This window comes from Berghia stephanieae, chromosome 2, assembly GCF_034508935.2.
Source record: "Berghia stephanieae isolate SIO BIC M18660-M18661 chromosome 2, UCSD_Bste_1.3, whole genome shotgun sequence".
In the NCBI taxonomy this organism is placed as follows: Eukaryota; Metazoa; Mollusca; class Gastropoda; order Nudibranchia; family Aeolidiidae; genus Berghia; species Berghia stephanieae.
The window spans coordinates 122,274,712-122,289,711 of NC_088361.1; positions in this window are offsets into that span (position 1 = coordinate 122,274,712).

A 15,000-nucleotide genomic window follows, 5' to 3' on the forward strand; every position below is an offset into this window, starting at 1 on the left:
GACAGATATTTAAAAAAATATGTGTTGGAGACTATTTAAGAAGCTGAGGGCTGTTTTAATCGATTAAAGATTGAAGCTATAATTTTAACGTTACAAAAAGTGTTTTGTTCTTATGGGTCTCAATATAATTGGTTCATAAAATAGAATGTTATTTTGTCACTTTTGAAAAGAAAGCAACAACATAGAGGTGGAGTGAACAGAGTGAACATAAATCCGCCCCCTTGTAAAAAAATAAATATGACCCCCCCCCCCAAAAAAAAAAAACCAAAACAAAACAAAACAAAAACAAAACAAAAACAAAAACAAACAAACAAACAAACAAACAAAACAAAACAAAGCAAACAAACAAAACAACGTAAAACAAACAAAATTTAAAAAAAAAACAACCTCAACAAAAATACCAATTTTTGACAACTTGGATGTTAAAGCTATAGTCATGATGGAATTGAATACAAACTTTGTAAGGCTCAATCAATGTCCGCGTGAAAAATAATAAATAGAAGGTTAATCCAATGTATAATTCATCGGCAACCTTGATGTGAGTGAAAAATCGGCATCCATATGGTACAGTAGCCCATGGTGTCTACCCCGTTTTCTATAGCGTGAAACAGACAATAGCAATTGCCTGTTACCCTTATGATAGGACGATTGTTTATCGTAAAGTACTTTCCGCCAGATCTATTAGACACAGCTACCCCATCACTCTTGGGTGGACCCTTTCAGAAAAATCTCAACTTCACCCGGGGTCCAACTCGGTCCCGTTGTACGTGCTCTACCAATTGAGCTATCGGAATCCCCATATCGTACAGTGCTGGATGGTCATTGAGGTGGTCATCAAGTTCGTTCTTATAGATAGTTCGAAGATGATGTCACTCAGGTCTTTGTTATTGTTATTTGCCATCCGTGTTTATGAGTAATTCTCACTAAACTGTATTAACCAGACTATAAACGATCATGGTTATACACAGTTTTGGTATTGGTCCTTTTATACTTCCGGATGGCAATGTTGTGAACTTCTTAGCCAAGTGCATGCTATCTATAATTTTAGACAAACTTTTAATAAGCCAATTGTTCTGGTAGATTGTTCTATAGATAGTATGCGCTTGGCTGAGAAGCTCACAACATTGCCATCCGGAAGTATAACGGACCAACACACAAAACCGTGTGTATCCATGAACGTTTATAGTCAGGTTAATACATTTCAGTGAGCATTACTCATAAACGCGGATGGCAAAAAACAATAACAAAGACGTGAGTGACGTCATCTTCGAACTATCTATACATCACTAACTTATTGGGGAAAGATTTTGATACAGGCATCTAAACTACGCGTTTGAACAGCTTTAGTGAATGTCTCTCAGTTCATTTGGTGGCGATACAACAAATTATATTCTGTATAATATTCATTAAAAATACATTTTTCCGATAAAAGGTATTATTTCAGTTATCTATACTGTTTCTGATAGGTATCTAAGTAATAAATCCCTTCAAGTTGTGATCATAATATATCATAAGATGAAAAAAGTACCAGTATTCCTAAGATATATTATGAACCAAGCAAAATAATAAAAAAGTTATACCAATAATTTATATAGGTATCACATTTTCACGATTTCAGAATGAATTGTGCGTCTTACAGTCTTTATTTATTCTTCCAGCCGATTTCCATGTTTTAGAGGATACGTCACCTGTAAGACTTCCGTATTACTCATATTACTATTGTCGTAACTACTTCAATTAAAGAAATGATTAACACCTGAGTCGAATCAGATTAAGTTTGTTGCGACTTGTCATTGGGCATGCGAGACAGATTTTTGCAACCATTATCACCTTATTTGGCCTCAACGATCGCTCTACATGTCTCAATTGCAATGCAGAGGTAATAAAAAAGTAATATATGAATATATATATAATATATATATGATATATATATATATATATATATATATATATATATATATATATATATATATTATCTTTAGAAAGTAGAACAATATTTCTTTCTGTTGATATTTCGCATGCCTGTATGGACACAAGTAAGGAGCAGATGAGGACAAACAAGTTACATGTTGTAAACGCACTCCAAATATATCTCAGATATTTATTTCACACAAGCGTTGCTACAAAGCTCACGATCTGAGAGCGTTGTTTCAAAATGTCACAAACCCGTAATTCGACCAAATATGACCACTTTGCATAAAATTGCGCGACTGATAATACTATGGGCACGTTAACTCCAGAACTGGGATCAGAAATGTCGGGCGGCCTTTCGTTTACAGACGAATCGCTTTTTTGAAGTTACTTCCAGAGACAAACGAATTTCTTGCTATCGACGCCTGTTTAATGTTTCAATGACAAAACCATAATTAAAGTTATAAACTCGAGACTATGGATATGTAATGGTGGTGGGAGTGATAATACGCTTCAACAGTCGTAACGTCACTTCCCTCGTAATGACACATGGTAACTTAGTAACTGGCTCTAAACTATTGGAACAATGGCGGACGCCCTTACGAAATATTTCTCCGACGAGCATAAAAGCGTATCCAGAGGAAAAAAAGAACATTATAAATCAGATCATGTTTTGACTTTTACACATTCTGACCACAAGACATATGAAAAGTTCTAGCCAGCATGAAGAATAAAAAAATACAGATTTTCTTTGTTTAGAACCACGATGGCCGCCGTTGCTGGGCGACGTGACATCAGACTATTGAATCCAATTGGATGGTGGTAGAAAAACCGAGCTAATACGTATAAACCATTAACGATTTTATTGACCCATTGGTTGATCCGTTTATTATTCGGAATCAGAATGATCAAATGGTGATATTCCAATTTGATATGGCCCCGGCACAAAGAGCTGGACACACATCCGATTACTTAAATGACTCACATGTAAGGGTGATGAACTACTGACCAACTGTGTCACCTGACACGAATGTCATTGAACATAATATGTTGAATTTTATTAAAGGAAAGTTATTTTTAGAAAATTAAAAGAAAAGCAAAAAAGTTGTACAAACTCAGATGAACTGTTCGATAGATTAAATGCAATTTTGAATGATATACCAGCAGTAACAGCCCATCAGCTGACATCATCGAGGTAAAGAGTTAGATATGGCTTTGATCAGTTGTAACGTGGATAAAATAAAAAATACTGAAGTGCGTCATGTCTACTGATTTCAATTTTGTGTTCGATTTTGCAATATCGATTATCGATTTTTTAATGGTTAGTTTTAAATATCTGCAACTTTTCAACAGTTTACACAAATTCAATAAAATATACACCAAAAGAAAACTAGTTTTGTCTAGTTTCCAAATATGTAAATGTCATTGTATTTGTTAAAAGCAGTATCAAACTATTAGCAGAAACAAACTGTCTAGTTTTTTGTTGTTGTAAAAGACTACATAATTTATTTACTTTGGCGTTCCTTGCCTGCGTTTGTTTACCTTTTTACCTCATCACTTAGATATCATTAGTTGTTACTTTTTCCCTGTAGAATCACTGACTTCCTTCATATCAACCATTACCTTGTAGATGTTGTAGCTTGAGTAAACAACAAATTATAACTGCGTTAAAATTGCAAAATACGTAAAATACGACGGCTCGGGTTCAAACCTTTCCCAGGTCAATAACGTATTTTTATAAGATTTGTTAAATCTATAATGAAGAGAGTAGATGTAATTCAAAGGAATGTCTTAAAACATTGATAAAGTAATCTTACATGGTCTTCGGGCACAAATATGTGTATTCTAAAATATCAGAAAAAAATGGTAGAGTTTGCCTTCATGGCTTTTATGACTTGTTGCTTGGTATCTTTTTAAATTAAAAAAAAAAGAATATTAAACATGGCGCCGGGATGGGATTGTCTCCTCTTGTTTTTTTAAAAATAAAAATTATTCTTTTCCTCTTTTTTGTGCCCGGGGCTTAGCTGACATATTTTGAATATAGATAGACAAACACACGCACACGCACACGCATACACAAACACACACACACACACACACCCATACCCACAACAAGCACTCATATAGCTAGTATGCAGTTAACGCCAATCGGATCTTTGTTATTGCTTTTTGCCATCCGCGTTTATGAGTAATTCTCACTAAACTGTATTATCCTGACTAAAGACGTTCAAGGTTACACAGACTTTTGTGTGTTGGTCCGTTATACTTCTGGATGGCAATGTTGTGAGCTTCTTAGCCAAGCGCATACTATCTATAGATAGTATGAAGTTGACGTCACTCGGGTCTTTGTTATTGCTTTTTCCATCCGCGTTTATGAGAAATTCTCAATAAACTGTATTATCCCGACTATAAACGTCCAAGGCTACACAGGGTCTTATGTGTTGGTCCGTTATACTTCCGGATTGCAATGTTGTGAGTTTCCTAACAAAAGCTAAGCGCATACTATCTATACACATCATAATCTCTCTAAAAAATCAATACACATCACCCACTCCATATACATATATATATATATATATCTGTATATATATATATATATATATATATATATATATATATATATATATATATATATATATATATATATATATATAATACTATATACATATTATATATATATATATATATATATAATATATATATATATATAAAGTTGTTCCAACACTGCAAACTTGATAAACAACAAATACCATAAGAGGATTCTGATTTTCCGCTTTGATTTATTTAGTTAGATTCTGGCTTTATATCATTATTTATTCGAGCAAGAAAGTGTACAAGAGAAATAAATCAGAATGGAAATATTTTACACTCAAAAACACTCATAACTCTGATCTAGCTCTATAAAAAGTGACCGATTTCTTGGAAGATTTTACCACTTATTCATTCTCGTAAAATGTTATAATAAAACAGCCTGGTACAGCTGTATGGCGTTTGCGTTGTAACCTGGAACTTGAGCATTAATATTCAGCAATGTAATTGAGCTTTATAATTAAACATCTATATAGCGCAACATCCTGTAAACCTGCACAAAGCCCTTTACAAGGGGTTCCAAGCAAACAGCAACATTTAACATGTAGGACGGGACATGACGCTTATTAGGCGATAGTACCTTGTTTTTGGACAGAGAAAACGCTGTTAACGGTCAGATACTCATTTTACACCTGAGTACGGTGAGAGAATGTGAGTAAAGAGCCTTTCCTCAGGACTCAACTATGCGCCGAGGGAAGCTCGAACCCAGGACCTTCCGATCCGAAAGCGAGTATCATACCACTAGACTACATAGCCGCACAAAAATGCACAAAGAGCTTTACAAATGGGGTACCTGGCCAATAGCAACACTTATTATTTATGACGGAATATGAAGTCTGTGAGGTGATACCAATTTGTTGTTCTTATTTTTGCAAGACAGAGACAACGCAGTTAAATCAGTTTACACCCGAGTACGGTGAGAGGATATGGTGAGATAATAGCCTATGCTTTATACAATAGACACCCAGATAACCAGTCGTCATTAATGTAAACAATAGCAGTGATTGATAAGCATAGCAAACTCCATAGCTTTTCCTATCGATGGTGTGTGTCTCAGTAATATAGATAGAATGCGCCAAGGCTTGGCCAAGGAGTTCACAACATTGCCATCCGGAAGTATAACGGACCAACACACAAACTCTGTGTAACCATGAACTTTTATAGTCTTGTTAATACAGTTTAGTGAGAACAACTCACAAACGCGGATGGCAAAAACAATAACAAAGGCCTGAGTGACGTCATCTGCATACTATCTATACCCACTGCTCTACCGTTTGATCAATAGAACCAACACAAAAAATTATGTGTAAACTTAAGCGTTTATAATAGTCTTCAACAGTCGTACTGTCACTTCCTTCCTAATGACGTATGGTAACTTAGTAACACTGGCTCTAAACTATCGGAACAATGGCTGACGCCGTATGAAATATTTCCCCGGCGAGCTTAAACGCGTATCCAGAGGTAAAAAACCCCATCAATTTGATCATGTATTGACTTTTACACATTCTGATCACAAGGCATATGAAAAGGGAATGAAAAGTTCTAGCCAGCATGAAGAATAAAAAGTAATGATTTTCTTTGTTTAGAACCAAGATGGCCACCGTTGCCGGGCGCGTGACATCAGACTATTGAATCCAATTTGATTTAGATAATCGTGTGACAACTCATCACCCATAGGCGGTATAAAAACAATAATAATGATCAGAGATAAAGGTAGAGAGAGAGAGAGAGAGAGAGAGAGAGAGAGAGAGAGAGAGAGAGGTCGATTTCATTCACATTATTGTTTATGAACAACCAATCATGCTTGTCCGAGCACGTGTGGAGGTGTGTCACAAAGTCCATGTTTTGATTGGTCAACAATCTACTGAATAATTGTAAGAATGTAGCGAAACTTAGAGACTGAACAATTAGGAGCACTTCTTCGTATTAATACTCTTCAACAGTCGTAACGTCACTTCCTTCCTAATGACGCATGGTAACTTAGTAACTGGCTCTAAACTATCGGAACAATGGCGGACGCCCGTATGAAATATTTCTCCGGCGAGCATAAAAGCGTATCCAGAGGAAAAAAATCCATAAATTTGATCATGTTTTGACTTTTACACATTCTGATCACAATGCAAATGAAAAGTTCTAGCCAGCATGAAGAATAAAAAGTAATGATTTTCTTTGTTTAGAACCAAGATGGCCGCCGTTGCTGTGACATCAGACTACTGAATCCAATTGAAATAGTATTTTTATGCCTTATCAAAAGAAACCAAATTAAATCTACGGAATAAACTTGAGTATATACATAGAGCACTATCCACATGCTCAAGGCTCTTTACAAGGGGTGTCTAGCCAACAGCAACACTAAACATGTAAGACGAGACATGACGCCTGCCAGGCGATATTACAATTCTTTCCGACAGAGACAATGCTGTTAACGGCCAGGTATCCATTTTACACCTGAGTACGGTGACAAAATACAAGTAAAGAGTCATTCCAAGGACTCAACTATACGCCGCTAAAAGCTTGAATCGAAATCATGGTAGTCTTCCAATCCGAAGGCGAGTGTTTTACTACAAGACCAAAGACCGCACACAAAAAAAAAAAAAAAACACAAAAAAAAAAAAAAAAAACACAAAAAAAAAAAAAAAATAAAAAAAATAAAAAATAAATAAATAAAATTATCAAATAAAATTTAATAAACTATTGATACCGTCAACTGGCGTAGCTTTGCCTAAAGGGGACACTTTGCCTCTTGAATTTTGGACCAATATGGGATTGTAAAGTTTTGAGGCAATTATTTCCTTTGTTAAAAATTCAAGTCTTTTAACGGGTGCAATAACTACAAGAAAGCTGAGATGATTCAAAATGTTCCAAATTGGATTCAATAGTCTGATGTCACGCGCCCGGCAACGGCGGCCATCTTGGTTCTAAACAAAGAAAATCATTACTTTTTATTCTTCATACTGGCTAGAACTTTTCATTCCCTTTTCATATGCCTTGTGATCAGAATGTGTAAAAGTCAAAACATGATCAAATTGATGGGTTTTTTTTCCTCTGGATACGCGTTTAAGCTCACCGGAGAAATATTTCATACGGCGTCCGCCATTGTTCCGATAGTTTAGAGCCAGTGTTACTAAGTTACCATGCATCATTAGGAAGGAAGTGACGTTATGACTGTTGAAGACTATTCACAGAGGCAAAGTTTCCCCTTGAGGCAAAGTTACCCTTGTTGACCGGAGAAATATTTCATACGGCGTCCGCCATTGTTCCGATAGTTTAGAGCCAGTGTTACTAAGTTACCATGCGTCATTAGGAAGGAAGTGACGTTATGACTGTTGAAGACTATTCACAGAGGCAAAGTTTCCCCTTGAGGCAAAGTTACCCTTGTTGACTGTACATGGCAATGATTTAATTCTTCTACAACAACTTTAGTCGATTGGGATTTAAATGAAAGTATTTTCACAACATGTAACTTCTTATTATTAAGTTAAGAAAACTATCTTACGGCCAAATCTTCATAACAGTTTATAATGGTTGAATGAATGGATAAAAAGCGATAGTTGTTACTGTGACGAGCGATTTTCACTCGCTCGCACGTCTGCTTCAAAACCCCTTCAATACGCTTCAACAGTCGTAACGTCACTTCCCTCGTAATGACGCATGGTAACTTAGTAACTGGCTCTAAACTATCGGAACAGTGGCGGACGCCCTTATGAAATATTTCTCCGACGAGCATAAAAGAGTATCCAGAGGGAAAAAAAACATTATAAATCTGATCGTGTTTTGATTTTTACACATTCTGATCACAGGACATATGAAAAGTTCTAGCCAGCATGAAGATTAAAAAGTACAGATTTTCTTTGTTTAGAACCACGATGGCCGCCGTTGCTGGGCGACTTGACATCAGACTATTGAATCCAATTGTTTAGTGGACAACAATATTTTCAAAAGGAAATTAACACCTTGAATTAAAACACTTAAAACATGACCAGTTTCTTCTCCAATCAAGACCATTGTCAATATAAAACTGTTCCAGATTTCACTTAAGGGATTATAGGCATGAAATAGTCAAGATATCTGAAACTGACCTTTGTTAACGGATTGCTAATCTCACACCCCGTTATATGCCTAGAGCTTATCTATTCTACACCTACCTGCTCAATACGCTTCAAAAGTCGTAACGTCACTTCCCTCGTAATGACGCATGGTAACTTAGTAACTGGCTCTAAACAATCGGAGTAATGGCGGACGCCTTTATGAAATATTTCTCCGACGAGCATAAAAGCGTATCCAGAGGAAAAAAAAAACATTATAAATCTGATCATGTTTTGAATTTTACATATTCTGATCACAAGACATATGAAACGTTCTAGCCAGCTTGAAGAATGAAAAGTACCGATTTTCTTTGTTTAGAACCACGATGGCCGCCGTTGCTTGGCGACGAGACATCAGACTATTGAATCCAATTGCCTGCAATTGTCTGCATACTCCTGCTAATTATCCTTTCTCCTAAATTCGTTTTTGTTATCTTGTTTGCCCCTAGATGATACCGATTTCAGAAGCTGTGTCACAATTGTCAAAAGGTGTTCTTGTAGGTGACGCAGAAAGGTTAAGCAAACTTGGTTTTAGTAGCCAATTGGATTCAGTAGTCTGATGTCACACGCCCGGCAACGGCGGCCATCTTGGTTCTAAACAAAGAAAATCTTTACTTTTTATTCTTCATGCTGGCGAGAACTTTTCATTCCCTTTTCATATGCCTTGTGATCAGAATGTGTAAAAGTCAAAACATGATCAAATTGATGGGGTTTTTTTCCCTCTGGATACGCTTTTAAGCTCGCCGGAGAAATATTTCATACGGCGTCCGCCATTGTTCCGATAGTTTAGAGCCAGTGTTACTAAGTTACCATACGTCATTAGGAAGGAAGTGACGGTACGACTATTGAATCTTATTGGAATGCTAACTTTGAAAATGACCTGTTTTTTTAAAACCAAAAAAGGAATCTCATGTTGTAAAATTATTAAATATATGCAAAGCCACATCAGTAGCTTTTGTGCTCCAATGCGACTATCTATCACAGCATGGAACAAGAAATAGTTAAAATAATGGACTAATGTTCATGTCTAGAATCGCCACGTTAGCTTAGATTGCCTCTTGTGAAATAGATTTTAAATGTGGGAGATGCGGAAGAATTGAAAGAAGGAAAAGGAGGAAGAGGAGGAGGAGGAGGGGGAAGAAGAAGAAGAAGAAGAAGAAGAAGAAGAAGAAGAAGAAGAAGAAGAAGAAGAAGAAGAAGAAGAAGAAGAAGAGGAGGAGGAGGAGCAGGAGAAAGTAGAAAGTTATAATGGGAGGACGCGGATGGCAAAAAAGCAGGAGGAGAAGGAGGAGGAGGAGGAAGAGTTAGAGGAGGGATAGCAGCAAGAGTGCGAGGGAGAAACAGAGAAGGGAAAGGAACTGATGAGAAGAACAATATCAGGACGACAACGACGACGACGACGATGATGATGATGATGATGATGGTGATGATGATGACGATGATGATGATGATGATGATGATGATGATGATCATGATGATGATGATGATGATGATGATGATGATGCTGATGATGATGATGACAATGTTGAAAACGAAGAAGAAGATAATGTTGAAGAAGAAGTGGGGGAGGAGAAGGGGAAGGAGGAGGAAGAGGAGGAAAAAGATGTTCATCACAAATGCTGGTATACATTATATTGACGTTGATCCCATTTGGCAGGACATTGTTTATAATAAAATGATAGAAACAATCGCCGTGTGTGTGTGTTTATCTACCGCATCCATAAAAATACAGCCTCTGTCAAAAGATGGTTCATGAAACATCTACACTGTGTATAAAGATTTCATTCAGCCATCTGCTTCTCACGCCCCTTTGTTTATTTGAGCCTTGCCCGAGTCTTCAACGTTTTTATGTTTTTCAAATCATATCGCTCATCAGCTCACGTCGGTAGGCCATCAATGCATGGATTATACCATATCAGATTTTCTTAACAATATTTTTTTTCTGGATAATCTGAGTTTTTGTATGCGTTTAAGCATAGGTAATGTGTTAGGAGGAGGAGGAGAACAGAAGAAACTGAGTAATGGAAAAACGTATGCATAATAATAATAATAATAATAATAATAATAATAATAATAATAATAATAATAATAATAATAATATTCTTAGCCAGAGCCTATTAATAGTTTATCATCACTCTTTTTTTATATCCGTTTGCCTGTTTTTCCGTCAATTTTCTTTTTCTTTCATTATCTATATGGATCTTGTTACACTCACTTCTTATGTTTTCCCGTCTCAAACTGAATCTTGGATTTCTGTCTCCGTATAGATAGAATGCGCTTGGCCAAGGAGTTCACAACATTGCCATCCGGAAGTATAACGGACCAACACACAAACTCTGTGTAACCATGAACTTTTATAGTCTGGTTAATACAGTTTAGTGAGAACAACTCACAAACGCGGATGGCAAAAACAATAACAAAGGCCTGAATGACGTCATCTGCATACTATCTATAAAAAGGTGATATACTCCAACCGCACGATGACATCTTAAGAAGCATTTATTTACTTTCGCTTCTAGTGGGCAGTGTGGCTCAGCGGTACGGTCTTCATACCCGAGTTCGATCACCTGCCGCGGCAGCTGTGTGACCTTGAGCAAGTCACCTCGCCCTAGCTCAATTTCGGCGCTCCATCGCGGCTGACGCCTGGGTTATTCCAGTCTTCCCTTGGAATAGATCCTAGAGACAAATTTCCCCTATGGGATGAATAAAGGGAATCTATTATCTATTATAATTGCTAAGAAAGTTTATTTTTTAAATGGCTTTATATAGTAACGTTATCGATATAATGACAAGAGATGAAGTGAGTAGAAAAGTGCCAGAAGACAATAGAGAATAAAAATTTTCGCGGCGGTGGTGGGGTTTGAACCTGCGACCTTATTGGTACGACAACTCCGTGTGAGCTATCCACGAATACAAAAATATTCGTATCAAACTCAGGTCATTTCTAGATAATGAATATGGCGGCTAATTGTATACGTTTCTAGTTGACGGACCAGCATAGGATCTCCTATAGAACATTTATTCATCGTTTCACATTGCAGTAAATGGACAAAGCTATACAACACTGTTAAGACCAGGCATGGAATACGGCTGCTGTCTTTGGGACTCCCAGGTAAAAAACCGAGCCATAAATCAGATAGAAAAAGTCCAAAGGAGGACCTGCATATTGTTGTCCATCAACAGCTATGACGCCTAACAAACATGATGACAGAGAGCCACTGAATAACATTGAAAGAGATAGGGAGAAAACAAAAACTGAAGTTAAGTAGGACAAACCGCCATCCCAATTTAAAAAAAACCCATTAAGAAAACAATAATTTAATAATAATAAAATTTTTTTTATATCTTTTTGTTTATTTTTTTATTTTTTTTAATTTATGTGTTATTACAGGTAAATCCCACTATAATATTTTGTAAGATTTGATAATATGATACTAAGTGACATTTATCTATAACACAATGTCTGTTTGTATAATGCTAGTCTATTATACCCCCATGTAAGATATCAAGAAGAGAGAGAAAGAGAGAGAGAGAGAGAGAGAGAGAGAGAGAGAGAGAGAGAGAGGGAGAGAGAGAGAGAGAGAGAGAGAGAAGGAATATTTATCCGTTAGTACAAATTAACACTCTCTTTACCAGCCATTTTCATCATTTTTCTCAAAACTTCACACCCAACTAACACAAAAATTGATTTTTATCACTCAAACACAATAGCAGTAAATTCTTACGATACATAAGTTCTTAAGCAAAACATGCTCTACAACACACTGTTCATTTTCTTTAAATTTTATAATGTACAAAAGAAATTTGAATAAGAAAACTGTTGGTTATATCGTACCGAATGTGACGAATTTCCTATAGTTGGTAAGGAGAGGAATTATGGAGACATGTAAACCCACTAAAAACCTTGTAAGATTTCATATGGAATCAAATGACATAGATACATCTATAACACAATGTTTGTTCAATACTAGTCTTTTATACCCTCATGCTTTCAAAAAAGAAAATGAGCTTTTAAATAGTGCAATATCCACTAAACGTGCTCAAAGCCAACAGCAACACTTAACATTTAGGACGGGACATGACGCCTGTCAGGCGATATAACATTTTTTCGGACAAAGACAACGCTGTTAACGACCAGGTGCTCATTTTACACCTGAATACGATGAGAGAATGTGAGTTAAGAGCCTTTTCCAAGGACTCAACTATGCGCCGACGAGGCTCGAACCCAGGACTTTCCGATCCGAAAGTGAGTGTCATACCACTAGACATAGCCGCACTTTGAGATGTCATCATCATCATCATCATCATCATCATCATCATCATCATCATCATCATCATCATCATCATCAACAACAACAAAAGCAATACCAACACGACCACTAGCAACAACGACAACAACAACAGCAGCAACAACAACAACAACAGCAGCAGCATCAACAACAACAAAAGCAATACCAACACGACCACTAGCAACAACGACAACAACAACAGCAGCAACAACAACAACAACAAATTGCGACCCATCGCCTCAATAATGTCCCTGATTTCCGATATTGAATTCAAATTGAAAACAGCTTGAATAACAAACTTTAAAAATTAAGTCGTTTGTAGAGTCAACAACATGCACTATTCTTTATGAGGTGGATGGAATCAAATAAAATTATAATAATTGAGATAATTATAACTCAAGAGTTCATTTACAGAATCTGGTTGAACTCGACATAAAACCGTTCCGAGGCGACTAGTCACAATAACTAGAATGAACCAGGAAGTATTCGACATCACTGCATCGGCAAACGAAAACATCTTTCTTCTAAGAACCATTTTCAAATAATACAAAAACAAACAAAAAACTTACAACCTTCATACATTAGGCTGACAACTCTTTACGAGACAAAAATAATGTTGTTGGCAGTTGATACAAAAATACGCATCTTGTGCTAAAATTACAAAAACTTTGTAAAACGGTGCATTATGTAACCCGTCGCTCGATATGGTGTTAAGTGGGATAAGCTTAAAAGCAAAAAAAAAATTTTTTTAAATGTTGAATTAATTTGGTCATAAAGTATAGAAATTGGGATAATTTTGTGTTTATTGAGGACAATGAATGAAGAGTTGTTTTTTTTTTTTTTAAAGACAAAAACTAAAATTTCTGACAAGTTCAACTTTACCAGTGAACTATCATACCCTGGAAAAGCACGTATTAATAAATTTTGCCAGAAAACTCGTCCTTCAAAGATCGATCGATATATTATATGACCATAATCTTGTCGCGATGTCCCGTTTGAGAGTCTTTGACAAGAAGAGAGTCATGTTGTGAGTATTTTAGTAAAACGCATATCTATAACTATAACTTGCCGAATCGTATGGGCAAGAATAATGGGGAAAATTTAGCGAGAAACAGTAAAATACAGCTTTAATAATACAAGAGTCTGTAACTTGATGTAAGAAATCATGAGTCCTCCGTGACCTCTTGTTGCTGTGCCTGTCTAGCTGCTAAATAACAATAACAATAGAAAATAGATGGCATTTGTATAGCGCATTTTCAAAATTATATTATGCTCAATGCGCTTTACATCGGTTGAAAAAAAATACATCTCTTGTGCCACAACCCACAAACCCCCACACGCAAAGTTTTACTTTTATCTTATAGCACGAGTCACGGGTTATTCAATCAACGTAGTTTGTAGAGTCAACATGCACTATTCTTTATGAGGTAGATGGAATCAAATAAAATTATAATAATTGAGATAATTTAGAACTCAAGAGTTCATTAACAGAATCTGGTTCAACCCGACATAAAACCGTTCCGAGGCGACTAGTCACAATAACTAGAATGAACCGGGAAGTATTCGACATCACTGCATCGGAAAACCTTTGAAAATTACGTCATTTATCATATTATATCTTATTTAAACCAATCAAATGAACATTTCATTGGTTCTATTGTTACTCAAAATAAAAACAACAAAAAACAAGACAAGAAAAACAACAACAACAAAAAAAACAAAAAAAAAAAAAACAAAAACAACAACCAAAAACAAAAACAAAACAGTATTTCTTTTTCGCCAGCTTATAAGTACTTGCCTATCACCTGAAGCAATCATTCCCACAGATTCTGAGCAACATTCGCAATGTTAACACATGCGATTGAACAAAAATGCATAGTCGTCAGCTAAGTGTTGTGATGCGTCTCCTTCATCAGTGAGTCAAAATATTGCGATAGGGAGATTAGCGGAAGAGTAGCGTCCCTTGATTGGACGTCACCCATAGTCTGTGACGTCACCGGCGGAAAAGTTATTAGAGAGAGAACGTCATGTTGGTTGTGCGCATGCGTCTCTCGTCCTCGTGATACTGACCCAGTTGTGTGTTTGGCATATTATACTGAAAGTAGCTGTGGGATTAAGAAATGATT